The sequence below is a fragment of the Centrocercus urophasianus genome, unplaced genomic scaffold (genome assembly GCF_019232065.1).
Source record: "Centrocercus urophasianus isolate 14NV4802_14NV808 unplaced genomic scaffold, USGS_Curo_1.0 seq_29, whole genome shotgun sequence".
Lineage (NCBI taxonomy): Eukaryota > Metazoa > Chordata > Aves > Galliformes > Phasianidae > Centrocercus > Centrocercus urophasianus.
In genome coordinates this window covers 3,951,674-3,969,279 of record NW_024884855.1, presented here as the reverse complement: position 1 = coordinate 3,969,279, position 17,606 = coordinate 3,951,674, and the positions used below count along the sequence as shown (strand labels likewise).

Here is a 17,606-nt window from a genome sequence, read left to right as displayed (position 1 = left end):
GGGTAACCATTAAAAGGTCACTGCACTTTCCTGGGCTCCTTTCCCCCCAGTATTAAATGGAGATAACTACGTTTCCTTCATGAAGCCATTTGGTATATATCCTGTTGAAAAATCTATATATAAGCATTCGTCTTTTTTGTCACTCAGGCTCTGATATAGGAATTTCTGGAGCACTCCTACATGTTGAGAATCACACTGATGCTGTGGATGAGAATATTAAATTCTGGTGCTGAACCTGGCTAATTTGAAAAAGACGTATTTTTCTAGGGTGATGCCTCAGATAAATCTTATGTAAGAAACTGAATTACATTTATAGCTAGAAAGGACTGCAGGATTTTATGATCATCTCAGCACTCCTGCATTTAGTAAATTATCTTGTGTTTGATTATGACAGGGTACCTCTTAGCATATGTCAAAGTTCTTGTTTCCTGGAAACTAAACTCTGGTGGAAAACATTTTGGTTTTTTTTTTGTTTGTTTGTTCTTGGTTGTGTTTTGTTTTCTTTTTTTATCTGATTTGTTTGGGGCTTTTTTTGTCTTTTAAGTCTAAACAACCCATTGGTCTTACAGTTCTTTGGTTCCTGCCACTGAAAAGAGATACCCATAGATTAAATAGTTAAATAAGAAAATCCCCTGGGGTTTGATCTGATGAAGGTGATGCTCATTTAGAGAAGGAACCCTGATGAACTATCTAACTTGACTTCTGAAAAGTAACTATTAAATGGAGAGAAGAAACCATGAAATGTAAGTGCAAGCTTGAATGCTGGTATCATAATCCGATCGTAGTTAATTTAATTGTGGGCTTCAGATGCCATATTTGGAATTCTCAGTTTCAACCCAGTTTTTAGTAAACAATGAAGAACCTTCTGAAGGATTCAGAATAGCAGTTCAGAAGATCTAATCAAGTCAGCAAACAGGGATCCACCTTAAGGCAAGACAGAGAAAACAGTGGGCAAAAGCTGATACAGCCCACTGGATGCAGGCAGAACAGTCAGAAGAAAAACAATAGTGCATGATTTGGAGAAACAGCATCTTTCACACAACCAACTAATAACATTTGGAGAAAATGAGCAAGCTTTCAGGCATTGAAATGCTTCTGCAGGTCTGGCAAAGACAAGAAAAAATTTGAAGCTTTGTCCAGCTTGCGAAGAAATGAGCATTTAACTTGAGATAATCACCTGGACAATTAGGGAGACAAAAAGGTGAACTGCTTTGCCATAAGGGAGCATCTGGGGATACAAACAAAAGGTCGAGTTAATGTGCCCCTGCAAGACAGAAAGAGGGAGTGGGAGCTTAAAGAGAGCTCTTGGGAAAGGTAGGAAAGTGGCACCACCGAACCATTGCCTGTGTTGGCTCCATGGGTTTTAGTGCCTGGGAGAACTCTGAATTTCATTTCCCAAATATTTGATTAGTGTCCTTTGGGGCAGCTGGTGGATTAGGACTTTGAATTGGCAGACTTGCACCTAATTGTAGTCAACACAGCAGCAAACCAATCCTGAAAAACCACAGTGGGGACTAATTCAGAAATGTCTTAACACAGAATATGAAGAACATTTTTCCCTCCCCTCAGCTCCAGATTCCTACTCTAAATGTTAAAGAAGAAACCTTAAACTCATCTGAATTACAAGAAAAACTGTCAGCCTCCCTCAAAATGGGGGAAGAAAGTACTTCTAAAATGCTTATGCATTATATAACACGTACCCATATATCATTTATATGGACATTATCAACTTGTGTTATTTCCTCATTTTGGAGGAGATGCATTAAAAGTGAAAATGCCACTGCTGCCACTTTCTTCTTACATAAAGCAGATTTGTGTCCACAGTGCCTGTGTGCAAATCCTTCTCCATGATTTTCAAAAAGCTGATTGAATGCTATTCCAATAGCTTGGGTAGTGTGGCCAAACAGATAAATAAAGATGGCATATAAGGAGCCTGGTGGGCACCAGTGCCAATTTCATGCCCATGCTCTGCCTTGATTAAAGCAGAGATGTTTGCATATGTCTTGTATCTCAAGGCATTTTGATGCACATCCCCTCCTGCTGAGCCAGCAAAGCTCCTCTCACACCTATTGCTTTTACATAGCAGATGCACATTAATGGAAGCAGTCAGAGCATGCATCTACCTGGTTCATGATTTGTACGTCTCTAGTTATCCTTAAAATGCAGACAAAGTTTTAAAGGAAATAGAAGAGAGTTGCAGAAAATCCAGATTAATAGTTGACAGTTGAAATAGTTTATCCTCTTACACAGGGGTATTAATTACTAAGTGTGTCTTCAGTCTCATTTGCAGGGTTTCCCTTTCACTATCTGAAAGGGAAAACAGTAGATTAATGAGAGAGGCTGGGAAGGTGCCACCTTGTAAGGAGCTGCATGGAAATGTGCCACTTAAAAGGCACAAACAAGTTTTATTGCAACTGCCAAACCCAGGAACCATGTAACATCCTACTATGGAATATACTGCAACGAAATCAACAATTTGCTCGCATTTATCGTGTTGTTGTGTTTTGTTTTCAGATCTCCATATGTAGGAAAACATTTTGAATTTTCTGCCAAAGATTTCCAAATTAACATCCAATGGAATTTTTTTTCCTTTTTGTACTGTCTCTGGGTTATACAGGTGCTGTGAGGCTGCTCAGCCCATGCTTTAGAGATTTCTGCATAAATGCCATTAATACAGTGCAGGAGAGGATGATAGATATGAGGCTTATAGAAATGAAGCTAATACTGAGACTTACTGTTTTTATTTCCTTGTGCTTTTGCATTCAAATTTCATAGCAGTGAAACTCTTCATGGGAATAGTGTGGATGGAAGTGGTAGAACTGGAAGATCTTGGTGGTCTTTTCCAACCTTTCTGATTCTTTGACTCTGTGACTTCAGGGAGGACAAAACACTATTCCTGTTCACAACGAAGGAGCCACAGCCCATGACCTCCAATGGCAAGGCTTTGCCACCACTCTGCCACCACCAAGGGGCACAGAGTGCAATGAGCAGTGCTGAGCTGAGCAGTGAGGAGGAGATGGCTGCACACCTAGCGTGGAAGCTTTGACTTTATGGTAAGTCAGATCTCTTAATATTGTTTTACTGTATTTTTTTGAGCTTCATATTTAATTCAGGTCAAATCTGATCTACTAAACAGCGCTGTTCTGTAGCACACACACCAGATACACGAGGTGCTGTTTTAGCATAGCCCTGACCTAGTTACTTCACGCAATGTTGTTTAAAAGCAAAAATTGAAATCCCTTATCTAAACAAAAATGAGCCTTTGTTCTCCTGCTTATTGTGGCATTTTGCATGCATTTGGTGTCAAAGGCTGATAACGTTTACTATTCTGAATCTTTCACGGGCACCATAAGGGCTTTTCCGTTTTGGTAACCAACCCAACAGCATACTGGAGAAATGAATGTCTGCCATTTGAGATATATGGAGCCACCTTGACAAATCTGATGGCTGAAACTACTTTTTATTATTATTTATTAATATTTATCAACAAGAGTTGGTAAATATTAATGAAACATTAAAAATAGCTACATGTGTTTAAAGAATTACTCTGTTTTTGTTACTGCTATCAGAAACAAAAGATGAGTTACTGGCAGGAAAGAACAGGAAAACCAAAAACTGAAATGTTGAGATGTTTGAAGGACTCTTAGAATACAGATGTGCTTCCCTAATCTTTCTAAAATGGTTCCACATTCTCACATGAGTCTCTTCATATATAAGTCTCTCTCTCTCTATATATATATATGCATTTAAAAGGATTGTGAATATGAGAGGAGAAGAGAAATTAGGCTGTGAAAAAAAAAAGTGTAAATTTAAATTTCACAGAATCACCCGGGTTGGAAGGGACCTCAAGGATCATGTAGTTCCAACCCCCCTGCCTAGCAGGGCCACCAAACATACACATTCAGATCAGGTTGCCCAGGACCCCGTCCAACCTGGCCTTGAACACATCCAAGGACGGGGCATCCACAACCTCCCTGGGCAGCCCGTTCCAGGGCCTAACCACTCTCCTTGTATAGAACTTCCCCCTAACATCCAACCTAAATCTTCCCTCCTTCAACTTGGATCCATTTCCCCTAGTCCTGCTGTTGTCAGCCCTTTTGAAGAGTTTACTCCCCTCCTGGGTGTAGATTCCCTTCAGGTATTGATAGGCTGCAATGAGGTCACCCCGCAGCCTTCTCTTCTCCAGGCTGAACGAGCCCAACTCCCTCAGCCTGTCCTCATAGGGGAGGTGCTCCAGCCCCCTGATCATCTTAGTCGCCCTCCTCTGGACCCTTTCCAAAATCTCAATGTCTTTCTTGTACTGAGGGCAATATATTTCAATATACATTCTGATTTTTAAAAGTAGACCTAGAAATACATAGAACAGCTACAGGGATTTTCCAAGTTTGTAATCAAACATGTTTTTCATTAATATGTTTTCATTATGTTTGATTTTAGAAATCTTAATGGGTTCTGATGATTGTTATTAAAATGGGAAAAGTGACTGTAAAATGCAAGCCATGCAAAATGAAAGAGAACATTCTGTCTTCAACCCCCCCGCCTTAGCTATCAAGAAAATTAATGTTTAATTAAAAACCTGATTTTAGAGAAATAGTTGGTTTTTTTTGTTATAAAAAGATGATGACAAATTGTGAAATAGCTGTGCTACAAGGCAGTTATTAGGCAAATTTCACCAAGATGGCTAGGCAGTGCTTGTTACTGACTTGGCAGGGAAAATGCTAATATCCTAATGGATTGATTTAAGAAGTGCCAGGTAATTTGTAACACTTCAAGGAAGTCCAGTGATTGCATTTACAAGGAATAGAAATGGGAGCTGGAATGAATTGCTAAGGCCAAGGGAATAAAGATTTGGTCATTCTTGTGCGGTTAGTCACTGGGATTCTGCAGTCATCACAGAAGCATCTGTTGCTTAGCAGGACATCAGGGTGCACCACTTTCCAATATTTCCAGTCTGTGGTCTCTGTTTGGACAGGCTGTTTCCCATCTTGTTTTCTCATTGTGCTTCTTTCCTCCATTCGTGTCTTCCTCTTTTTCCTGCTTCTTTTTGATACCACTGGAAACATAACACTTATTACTCCCACATATCAAATTCTCAAAAGTGAAACCAGACCATGCTTCCATCCCCTTTTATCTAGTGTTTAGTGTGTTGGGCTTTTGAAAGCATTGATCGCTGTTAGACATAAAGACTGCCGAGGACCTCGTCAGACAGCACAGTTCAGATGTGTACAAGATCAGACGTGCCATGGTGGTGGAACAGCTGTTTCAGAAGTAAAAGTGAGAAAAATAGCTGGCATTACATGATCCAGGTCATGCAAGGTTACTTGTATGATACCAGTCAACTTTTGCATACTTATCTGCTTTCCAAAATTGCATGTAGTAGGAATAGAACATAAGAGATTGCTGCTTCTGCTGGTTGGACTGAAACCGGTGTTTACAAAGCTGTTGTCAGTGGAGAGACATCAAAACCTTGCCTTGGGTGATACACCACAATTCCCAGTCCCCTGTTGTTCCCAGGAACAGCAGCAAAATGTGGCCGTGGCCTTCCCTCTTATTCCTAGCCACGAGCTCCATCAATCTGATGTCACAGATGGTATTGGAGCTTGGAGAGTTCTCTGAAACTTCATCCCTTCCTGAGCTTTCTTCATGAACATCAACCGGAGAAGAGTGAAACACTGCCTATGAGTATTTCATCATTTGAAAGGCTGAACAACTGTTTCCAATTCCTTGCCTTACCAGTGTCTTCTCAGTGATGACTTTATCCCCTCTCCTTTTGAACAAAGCTGAGTGGACCCTCTGAATCTAATTTTATTTAAATTTGAGTGGAAGCCAGGTTGTCTTAACTGCTTTTCCCTGTCTTTCTGCTCATTCTTCCTACTTGAAGGCATGTCTGTCTTGGATGTGGATATAAAGAGTAAGGGCAGACTTGTTAGGCTGCTGTCATTGAGATTCTCCTTTGGCTTCTAGTATTTGTGGCTAATACTTAGAAATTAGTCAAGTTGGATTTTTTCACTTCATGTACGATTATGGTAGGCATAATTCTGCTGTCACTCATGCAAGAATAAATGCTGAAACTAATGGAGATACATGAAAGTAAAACTGATCTAAATGAGAAGAGAATCAGGCCCCCTACGGATATGAGATCAAATTACTACCACACTTTATTTACACTGAAACTCCTTCATACCACTCAATCACACACAAAATGATTTGAAATTGGTGGAACAGTGGTATCTACTCACTTTAAGACGCTGTTATTCTCGCAGAGCAGTGGTAAAGTCTCTAATGTATGTGTGAATAAAATTCCCTCTAAAGAAAGGAGAGAAAGGCAGCAGGTCCTGGCACCAGCACAGCCCTCCCTGCCATTGGGTACATGGCTTTGGACCCCACTGCTCCCTTTCTGCATCAGAGAGGGCACCAGTACTCTGAAGGCTGGGTACTGCTCAACACATGGGGAAGCAACAGTAATTTTGCTTCTTTGCTTCTTGGCCCCTTGGGAACTTCTGCTCAAAAGACTTTTATTTTGGTCATATTATCAGTCTTGCTGCAGCACAGATGTGCGCAGTTGTCTCTGGGAAGGCTTACTCAGGGAGATCACATTTCTAATCTGTTTACTAATAAGTGTGTAATGGGAGGCAGAATATTTCTTTCTCGTGTTGAAGAGTCCCCAGTTAAATAATTAATTGATATTGAAGTGGGTCCAATTTATACTGGATTAAGCAATAGTGAAATGTCTTCCCTCAAGTGGAGAGCAGCACATTGTGCGCATCTATAACCATCTTGTAGCATTCACTGAAGGCAGGAGGAATACTGCATGATTAGAGTGCATCTAAAATACAGAATAAAGGCACCAGAATCGATCTGCCGCCTTCATCACAGGATCAGTTGTTGCCAAATAGGATTTGCTGGGTCTGCTCAGAGCCAGCACAATTGGATGGGGCAGGGAGGAAGCTCTTAGCAGAGCACTGGGAGTCTCAGCCGGAATGAGCATCTGCTCCCCGGTTGCTCTTGTGATTCTTCTTGGCAAGGAACTACATAATCAGCTTTCTGGTAAATTCTTCCAAATCCTTCTTTGCTTTGATTCTGTGTAGAAAACTACATAACTCTCAGATAACATGTATTGCTATGATGAGTCCTGAAATTTGATGTTAAATGAAATGTCAGATAATGAAATTGTAAATCCTGTCTTCTTAAAAGTGACTGAATGAACTGCTGAAAATAACCCATCATCTTCTTGAGGAGCAGCCAGGTTAGATGATGATAATAGTATTTCCCAAACGGACAGTGACATTGATGTTTTATATGTGATATACTGAGACCCCATCTCAGACCTGTATGCAAGATGAGGAATGAAATGGTTTTCAGTAATAACAGGAAATCTGATGATATATTTAAGATGCTTATTGTTGGCCTGTCACGTTATGGAGCCTTTCTAACCCCAGGGGATCACCAGATAGATATCTATGATGCACATACATCATTGGCTGGGAAATATGATGCAGCTCCCGATGACTTATTTACTGAGAGAGCAACTTTTTCTGTACTTCTTCCATAACGTGTCTGAAAATGCTGTCGTTTTTAACACTGCAAATCAATGTTGCTTAAGTATGAGAGGGACACTGAAAAAATTTAAATTGGATAACAGCATGAAAATCTGAACATTTAAAGCATAATTAGCTGGTAGTATTTTAACGAACTCTCTAAAGAATATGTAGAAAAAACAGCTTGTTTACTGAGCTCAGCATTAAAAGCTATGCTGTAATTTATTATCTGAAAATGTGGTACTGCATACCCCTAATTTTATAATCTGTTGACTCAAACCACAGACTGTCAAACACATTTCAAGATTATCCATGTTTGCATGTCATATTATATTTTTTGGGGAACGCAGCTTCTATTTATTCTTAACTCTGCTGATGATTTTCTCAAATTTCTGCCATATGCTGCACGTCACAGGTGAGTATTTTACTGCCTTAAAATTTGACAGCTGTATCCAGTTTAATAGTTCTGTCATCTCAGCATTGCCATTAGCACTGAATTACAACAGAGGATATTTAAACGTTGGATTAGAGTGTCACATATTTGTCAAATAACAAACAACAAGGGTAGACATTGTGAAAGGAGTCAATGAAACTTTAAAAACATCAATCAGTCAACAAAGGTATAAAAACTGAGTCAGTGACTAACTAAACAAAGTTTGCTCAATGTTTATTTGTTAAACTGCAGTTTTATGCATCTATCTTGCTATGGATTTTATGCATAATACACACACACTGGCCAAATTCATGTCAGTTGAAAAAGGCACATAGACAATATATTTAATGAACACTTTGAAGTTTACAGAAAGAGGAGGATTTATAGGCCTGAATTCAGAAAGGATGGGGATACGGTCTTGGGCATAAGTGCATATTATCTTGCTTTCCAGGGTGGTTTATGCAGAAGAGAGGCAAGATGCAGTACTGTAAAATGTTAATAATGTTAATAATGTTCAGCTCTTTTGAAACCTCATTCTGGTCCTGCTGAAAGTAAGCACTCACCCTCGATCAGCAGAAAAAATAAGAGGTTAGCTAGATAAATACAATGAAAAACGCAGCCTTTCAAGCATCAAAGTCAAATAAATAGTGAAACGATAGCAGTCATTCAATTTCATCTGCTTCCTGCTATAATATCATCAGCCCAACAAAGCACTGAAACGCAGATGCAATGTAAATGCTCTTAAAAAAGGGATTATTCACGTGCTTTAAATTATACACTTTATTACATCTGAACCACTGCTCTAATGCCCATCAGGCATTAGGAGGCAGTGCTTATCCTGTTTATTTTCACACTATGATTTTTAACTGACCCTGAAAGTTTAACTCCTGTGGGTGAACATTTTTTCTCATGGAAGCAGTTCCTCTGACACGTTCCAGTTACTCAGTTGGACTCGATGATCCCTGTGGGTCCTTTCCAGCTTGGGATATTCTATGATTCTATTATTTGCTCTGCCTTTACTACAAACAGTTTTTTTGCTATTGCTCCCAAACCTGCTACGCAAGGATTGGCCTCTTCATTCTTGGCACTGCTGTGCTGATTGGAAAACTTGCAGCAAATGGCAAAATCTTGCACGTGGTATTTATCTAATCAGCCTCAGGGAGACTCTTCGCTAACTTTGCCAATGAAAACCAGATACTAGCTTAGTCTTCAGGTTCTGTAGTAATAATATATAGTATTTACAAATCAAGTGATGCATAAAGCAGTTCTTCACCACCTGCCAACCGATGCCCAGACAGACCCTGAGTAGTGACTGATTTCCCCAGCCAATCCCCCTATTTTTTTTTATGATGTCATATCATATGGAATATCCTTTTGGCCAGACTGGGGCAGCTGTCCTGGTTCTGTCCCCTCCCAGCTCCTAATGCCCAGCACCCCTCACTGGCAGGATGAGAAACTGAAATGTTTTTGGCTTTGTGCAGCCACTGCTCAGCAGCAACTAAAGCATCGGTGCGTTATCAACACTGTTCTTCTCCTGAAGCCAAAACTCCAAAACACAGCATCATACCAAACACTATGAAGAAGATCAACTCTGTCCCCGATGAAAGCAGGACGGAAACAGAAAGCACAAATCAGTGCTCAGTGTCGCTCCAGGCCTCCTCTCGTCTGGGCACTTTTGGTACATATGTGATGAGGTTATCAACCTCAAAATTCAATCTGAAGCCAGTTGATGTTTTATGAGTCAGAGCTGGCAGCACGGTGGGACAATATATTTCCAATTAGCAAATATTTTAGTGTGTGCTGGCATATCCTTCAGTCAGTAGCTCTCCCAGCCCTTCTTGTTTACTTTGTTGAGGATTGTTCTTGTGAGGTTTCTCTGAACAGATTTCACTGCTGGCAGGCAGGTGATGGAAAAACAGCTTCTGTCCATTTTTAAGCCTCAAGGACATAGGTACTCACCAACATTGCAGCTCCCAAGCAATGGGCTCTCATCTCCTCTCCAAGTCTCCAGTATCCAGGCTAACACAGGGAAAAATTCTGAGCAAGTGGGATGGCCAAGTCTTCACAGATAAGGAATGTGGGATATGTGTGTGAATCTCCTGAAAAAATTTTGTATTTGATCATCATTTTTTGAAGCATTCAGTAAAGTGAAAATTTTTTGTGAAGCAAATCCAATTCTGAATAGTTCACAGAGAATAATAAATCTGTGAACTCCAACAAACCAATCCATATTTAGGAGGAAATAACCAACTTGCAATCTTGAGTTATATGATATGCCACTTCCTATAAGCTCTGTGATAAAATGAAAAGAAAAATGCTTTTGTTTTCTGAGCTTCTCTATTTACAAAGTGCAACTATTAATCAACTATTAATCAAAAGACGGATGGGACAGAGGCCTTCATCCCTGAGTTACATTTCCTGGATGTGGCTCCAATGGGAGCTCCAAAATCACAGCAGAAGCACTGGGACTTTTCCTTGTGGAGAAAAAAAAGCTTTGGCTTTGTTAATATGAGAAAATTTTTCTTTGGCCACTTTTGCATTTGAGCATCTCTGGCATAATAGGAGACACTGTTCGGTCTTGCATTTTTACTTCATGTTTTTCCTCATATGACACTCTTTCCAGCTCATTTTTCTGTTTTACTTTTTAAACTGCTGCTTTTGCTTTAGCAGGAGAATCTGAACACTTTATTAAGCTGCCTGTTTTTCAGTTTCATCATATTCTTCATTTGAATGTGTATCTGTTTTGCTGAATCAGCTGTGTATTGAAATGCTTGAGGATTCAACTACTGTTTGAGCTGTATCTTTGGTTTAATCCTCTTGTGCTTTTTTGCTTACTCAGCTGGCTACTAAACCAAGTAATTTTGGGGGTGGAGGGATTGCACTGCCAATTTCATTTCTGACTGGGAAAAATATACTATAAAATGAGTTCCAGTCATTCATGACTACAACTATATATTGTCTAAATGAACTTCCTTTTAAACACTGAAAAAAAGAACCCTTTTATTATTATTATTTATCTTTTTATTATTACTTATTATTTGCTCTTTTACTCTTTCCTTTACTTGCAGTGTTTGCAACCGAATGTAAGAAACACTTGCAGAGTTCCCAACCTGGAAGACAAACATAAATGATTGGGAGCACAATCTGAAGCCAAGTGTGTGAGGTGATTCAGTTTAAAATTTAAGATCTGTTCATTTGCTCTTTAGCATCTGTGAAGGCTGGAAAGCGAAGTACACAGCCTAGCAAATGGAGCACAGGTTGAGATTCAGCTGCATCTCAAGCAGGCACTAGATTGCTATGACAGTAGCTCCTCTCAGAAGTGAGACTCGGATCACAGATGACTATTTTCACATGATGGATATCCCAAGCTCTAAGGGGTGCTGTGTTGTACAGTCCCAGTCCTATCTGACTATAGAAACCATGGCTCTCTCTATCCAAATCCTGCTTTTGGTATTGAGCTCCTGATCAAGACCATAGAAATGTTGCAGAAGTTGTATCTGGCCCAAGACTAATTAGTTTACCTCTTGAAACAGACTGCACATTGTAGCACACAAAAAGGCAACTGATACCACTGACCTTGGTGAGGAGAGTGAGGTCCATTGCCAGCAGAGGTATGATTCTGCAGCTCAAACATCTGCCTTAGAATCCTTCCTTCTTCCTCATCCTCTTTCATCATCAAGCAAAACCTGGAAGCACCTGAAATCAGCACTGGCTTCTGCATGTCTTTGATGTAGGTGCCAATCTGTGCACCCTCTGGGATTTCTATATGGAACATACTGATTCACAACTGTTCACCTTGAACTGGATGCAAGGCGCCATCAGAACAGAATTGGAAGCTTCACTCCTAAAGCTGCTTTGATGTTTAACTGTGTTCAGTTCACCTAGAAAGCACACTGAAGAGCTGCCAAAAGCAGACCAACTGCCAGCCAGACTGCCTGGCTGGCAAAGCCTCTCCTCCTTCTCTGCCTTTCCTGCTGCCTGCAGCCCAGGAGTGACCTGATGTGTCTTGGCCATGCAGCACACAAAACAGAGGCAGAAAATCCAACATCCAAATAGGGATTCCAGTAACTGGCTAAATCTGCTTGGTGAGCTGGCTGCCAGCCAACACACTCATGGCTATCTGCATCTGGATTGTCCTGACAGTGCTCCTTCACAGCAGGACCAGAGACTTGCAAGAGTATTTTTAACTTACTTTGCTGCCCCTTTCTCCTCTCTGGAGAGGAAAGACCCTAAAAACTTGCAGGGGCTTTCTCACTGACATTAAAATAGCCCCCAACATATCTACTCCCTGTGGAGTCAGAAGAGGTTTGTGCAACTTGGTTGCTTTAGTTGTCATGCATTGTGGCTAGCAGAAATTCATGTCACTCCATTCTCTTTTTCTCACTTATGCCTCTTTCTCCTTTCCCTTTCCCCTTTCTCTGGCCCCCCCCCCCCCCCTTTTTTTTTTTCCCCTAAGCCAGTATCATAGTTCAGGTCTCTGAGCAGCTCTGTAAGACCTTCCTTATCCTCATGAGATTTCTGATTATCACCTTTCATTACAGGATTTTTTTGCTGCTGAGTAATTTACTTGTGATATTTGGAAAATGGAAACAATAAGGAAGTTAGTGATAAATCTCCTGTTTTCTCTGTAGCAATTAGCAATACTGTTAGTAGTTAAAAAAAAAAAAAAAAAAAGATACCTGAGGGGTTCCCATACAAAGCTTTTCACGAACTCCATATACAGTGTTAAATAGGCTTCTGTGCAGGCAGAGGACTGCAGTGGCATTTCAGTGAGATTTATCTCAGTGGCTACATCTGCCTCTTCTGTTCAAGTGGTTGCAAATCTGTGAAGCAATTACGTGAAATGCTGTGACCCTCTTCATCTGGGACCTGCAAAAGGCTGTCGTTTAACAGGGAAATTAAACTCAAAACAATGCAAAAAATAAAAATAAAAATAAAAATATAAATAAAAATCAGCCTTTGGAGAACGAGGCAAAATTGCAGTGAGATTTAACTAAAAGGAAATTTAGAGAGCCGGTAAGCAGAATGTCCATAACTGACTGCTGCTTATTGTGCCCCTGCTTTAGGACCCAGCTCTTCATGCCCTTAATGTCAGCAGGAAGATCCCCAGCAGTTCTTTACCTTCATACTCCTTTTAAAAAATATGGTATCATCTTTTTGTACCAACTTTTCTATTCAATAGATAGATTTATGTTACCTCAATCCTTTCACTGAAAAAACAAAAATCCCACAAACCTGGGAGAGGCATGGGACAGGAGAAAGTTCTCTGCACTAAGAATGCAAAGACTATGGAAGAAAAAACACTATTTTTCTGTCCCAGCACTGGAAGTGTCCCCAGAAGTGGTTTTGCCTCTTATTAGCAGCCCACAGAGATTAGAGCAGCCAGAGCTGTTTGCAGTCAGCCCTCTGAGACCTTTGCTCCCTTGAGCTGAGCTGCAACCAGCATCTAGCTCTGATGTATCCTTGGTTGACTGAAATGACATTGAAGTGAAGGACTTTTTAATTTTCTCTCGCCTTTTTTTTTTTTTCCCTCCCTCTGTTTTTCAGTGTATTTAATAGTGATGTGGATTAGAAAGCCTCTGATGTAAAGGAGAGGGGGGCTCAAATGGTATCACTGCTATCAATTTGTCTGTAACCAGTTCTTAAAGTGAGGCTTTACAATAAGCCAGCCTGGAGCTAAGCGACTGCCATCATCAGGCTCAATTCTGCAACACAAAATATGGGAGGGATGATTGCAGCTGCTCTGTGAGCCCTGGAAATGCTGCTGAGAGCTGCAGCAGTTCCCTGCTGCAGGCACTGTGCCAGAGAGGCATCCCAAGTGTTCGTAGCTCTCACAGAAGGCTTTTCTGTGAGAAATTTCCTATGGAGTACTGGAATTTTCTAGATCAAAACTTTTTTGGGGGAATGAAATCTGTAGGGAAAGGCTATAATTGTAGCTCATGAGCTGGCACTTCATTCAAAGCCAAGAGAGATACGAAAAACATCAATGCAAAAGCACCTGAGTAAGTTTGGAATGGCCTTGGCAAATTAAAACTATTAAGTATTTCCAGGAGACTTCTGCAGATCTCCTTCCAGCTGTATCCACAGTCCCATTGGAGGAGCAATTAAAACTCAGGTGGGTTATTGTTCAGGGTCTCTGAAAATGTTTTTTTATTCCTAGGGCTAAACCAGCTAGCTAAGAAAAAAGGAAAACCTGAATGAAAACAGTACTTAAAATTTGAGCCGAACCCAACACAATCTGTGAGATAATAGACAGGAGCACAGTATTGAATCAAATTAACTCTCAGTAGCCAGCAGTCTTTGCCATGTGGATAAGTATTTAAAATCTGAGTAGCAAATGGAGTTCTGCCTGCTTCAACATTTTTTATACACAATAGCTGTACAGCACATTCTCTTTTCTCACCAGGAAGGAAAATACTGATATACCAGGTAGGGGATGCTGTCTTTATCTGAACCACTCAGATACAGGAGAATTTCATTCATTTTTGATGAAAGCATTCTTCCTGTGCTTCATCTTTGTAAACAATTGTTCACAAACGTGCATGCTGCCAAAAAGCAAGGACATTAATAAGGTGTGCTTGTGAAGTGAAGGCTGTTTCTCTCTGGTAGGAGAAGGCCTACGAATTCCTGGTAGAGAAGTGTGACTGTGCCCTGGAGAGGGGTACGCTCCCATCTGCAGCCTACAGACTGTTGGGCGGGCACGACTGGTCCAGTTGTTTATGTAAAGAGAAATAAACATTGGCTAACTAATGGTAGAATTCATGGTTTTCACATGTTGAACAGAACCCTTCAGTTTAATGGACAGATTCTGTTATAGCTTGTGTTGTGGGGGAGAAACCAGTGCTCCAGTGAACTGCATGTTATGGAGCTCTAAAACCTCACTGTCTTCACAGGTCCCAGTGCTATCTGAGCATGCTGCAGTCCATAGGAGCTGGAACCTTTGATGTCTGGAGGCCCACAGGGCAGCAGACCAGTACCTAGTTTTGCTTGTGCTGCTGCATGCCATTGTTATTCCTTCAGCCAGTATTGGCTCACACAGCGCAGTGTTTTAGTCCTGCTATTAAATAGAGTCCAAATGCCTGAACAGGAGAGGGAGGCAGGGGACAAACAGCACTGCACAGAGGCAGGCAAATCATTCAGCCTACATGCTGCCCACGCACACTGCTGCTGGGGATTTACCATTTGAATGAGTTCCTGGGCACGACTGAGATCTGATTTCCATTCAGCACAGTGGGAAAGCACAAGAATAAAAACATGCAAGAAGAAAGAGAGAGGAGAAGAAATGTGTCCCACAGCCACACATCCCTGCCTCTTGACCTGCAGCTGTTAGAGGCAGAGCTCTCTATGAGAGGTGGGCTTTGGGGTGACCTTCTGTTGCTGCTTAGCTTGAGCCTTAACAGCAGCACCAGAAGCCACCACTTGTCATGGTGAAGAACTCACCTCTGCAGCAGGTGAGGCTTAAGCTCCTGAGTTTCACTGTGCATTCCCTTCTCTTCTCCCTCCCATTGCATATGTCCCCCCCTTCCTAGAAATGCCTCACTTGAGGTGTGAGTCTTTAATAATGATAGAATAAATAAGAATAAAGCTCCCTACCAACCATCAGTTGTCTCCTTCCACGACCAGGATGGATGTAGGCTAGACTTTTTGCAGCCCTTTGGGATCAAAGAGAAAGATTTATGATTAGTCTTACTACAATAAATTCAAAGACAAGAATATGGGCAAAAAAAATTATCCATCAACAGCCCCCTTTTTTGAAGTCTAACTGCTTAATGGCTGAGATGAGTGAGCTGGATCCTTCCTCTTCCATACAAGCAGCCTACAGCTACTGCTGAGGGTGTTGCTGATGCCTCATGGTGCTTCCATGCACAGTATTTTGCACATAGATGGTGGCAATGTTAGGCTTACACACAAGGAAGAGCACAAGGCATGTGTACGTAATTCAGGGTCAGGATTTTTATTCCTAGCTGGGTATTTTTCTGCAGACACTTCACTCTTATAGAGGAGTAAATGTCACAACATCATTACAGTTTTGCATCCTTGTTTTTCCTGTGGAACTGTTAAATTTGCCAAGTATGCAAAAAAAAAAAAAAAAAATCCAATCCTCCCTTCTCTTTAGCGTATATCTGACATGAAATGACTCCCACATCTATGTATTTCACTAATGGTCTCATAGTTATAATTAGCCAATATTTTTGTGTCCAAAACCTGGAAACCTTAATCAGCTCACACACTGCTTTTCATCCCCAAGGTCTGTATGGACTTCCAAGGTATATGACAGGTAATGAAGTGAAGGAAGCCTATTTTCAGAGCATCAAAACTGTTAAATAGAGGTTAACACCTGCACTTGAGGATTTTCTATCAGAAAAGGGTGGAATTGCTGTCTTTTAGAAAAATAATTCCTTACTGAGGCAGAGAGAAACAGTAAGTTCAGCTAACAAAATGAAATGGACCAAGTCTGCAACCTGACTGGTGTGCCAACTTCTTTACCAGATAAAACACACAAAACGTATAAAAGCTGGAATCAAGTTCCTACCTAACCTCTAAACCTGCCCTTCAGGTGCCACCAGCTCAAAAAAGCCTGCTTGTGGACCCAAAGCCCAGATGAGACCCTTGCTACAACTGCCTATAAAAGGAGAACGTGGTGAGTTTCTGAGCAGACAACTCAGAGACACACAACTGGGAGACTGACAGACCTGAGGGTTACGCTGCCATCCAGAAGATGCTGTCAGGGTGGAGAAATGGGCTTTGTAAAGAACCTCCTGAAGTACAGCAAAGAGAGGTGCAAAGTCCTGTACCCAGGAAGGAACTACCCAAAGCATCAGCACAAGCTGGGAGGGGCACTTGAATGGAAAGTACTTCAGAGCCCTGATGGCCACCAGGTTGCTCCAAAGAAGCCTAACAGTATTCTGGGCTGCAATAGGCAAAGTATAGCCAGCAGATAAAGAGAGGTGGTCCTTCCCCTCTGCTCAGCACTGGTGGGGAGACACCACGTGTCCACTGCTGGGTCCTCCTGTACAGGAGTCCTTGACACACTCGAGAGTCCAGTGGAGGGCCATAAAAGCAATGAAGGGATTGGAGCACCTCTGCCGTATGGAGAGGCTGAGAGAAGCAGAGCATCTCTCAGAGATCCCCTGAGCCTGGAGAAGGCTCAGAGGGATCTCTTCCATGTCCATAAATACCCAAAGGGAGGTGCAAAGAGGACACAGCCAGGCTCCTTGCAGCTCTGCCCAGTGCCAGGAGCAGAGGCACTGGGCACAACCTGGAGCACAGCAGCTCCCTCTGCCCATCAGGCAGCACTGCTGTGCTGTGCGGTGCCGGAGCCCTGGCACAGGCTGCCCAGAGGCTGTGGGGTCTCCTCCTTGGAGCTCTCCCAAAGCTGCCTGCCTGTGGGGCTGGGCCTTGCTCTTCTGGGGCAGTTCTGGGGCAGAGGGATCCTGAGGTGCCTCCAACCTCAACCATGCTATGATCCTGTTTTATGTAATAAAACACATCATCACAGAGATGGCAAGAATAAACTGGAAGGTGTCCTGAATGGAGATAAGCTTATTTTGTACCGACATTAATTCTTTGTGAAGTGTGCATAATAATTAATGTTAATCCACAAATAAATTCTTAGAAAATTATCTGTTACATCT

The 17,606-nt window shown here is 41.5% G+C and overlaps 1 long non-coding RNA gene across 1 annotated transcript in view; it reads right to left on the bottom strand.

Moving 5' to 3' along the window:
* LOC122165405 overlaps nt 1-17,606 on the bottom strand; it is a 142,491-nt gene that overhangs the window by 11,257 nt on the left and 113,628 nt on the right. The window contains exons 3-6 of the long non-coding RNA XR_006170465.1: nt 15,565-15,623; nt 12,651-12,850; nt 11,548-11,657; nt 9,931-10,070 (exon numbers count right to left, since the gene is read on the bottom strand). This is a non-coding gene — a long non-coding RNA (uncharacterized LOC122165405). The remainder of the gene's footprint in view (nt 1-9,930; nt 10,071-11,547; nt 11,658-12,650; nt 12,851-15,564; nt 15,624-17,606) is intronic.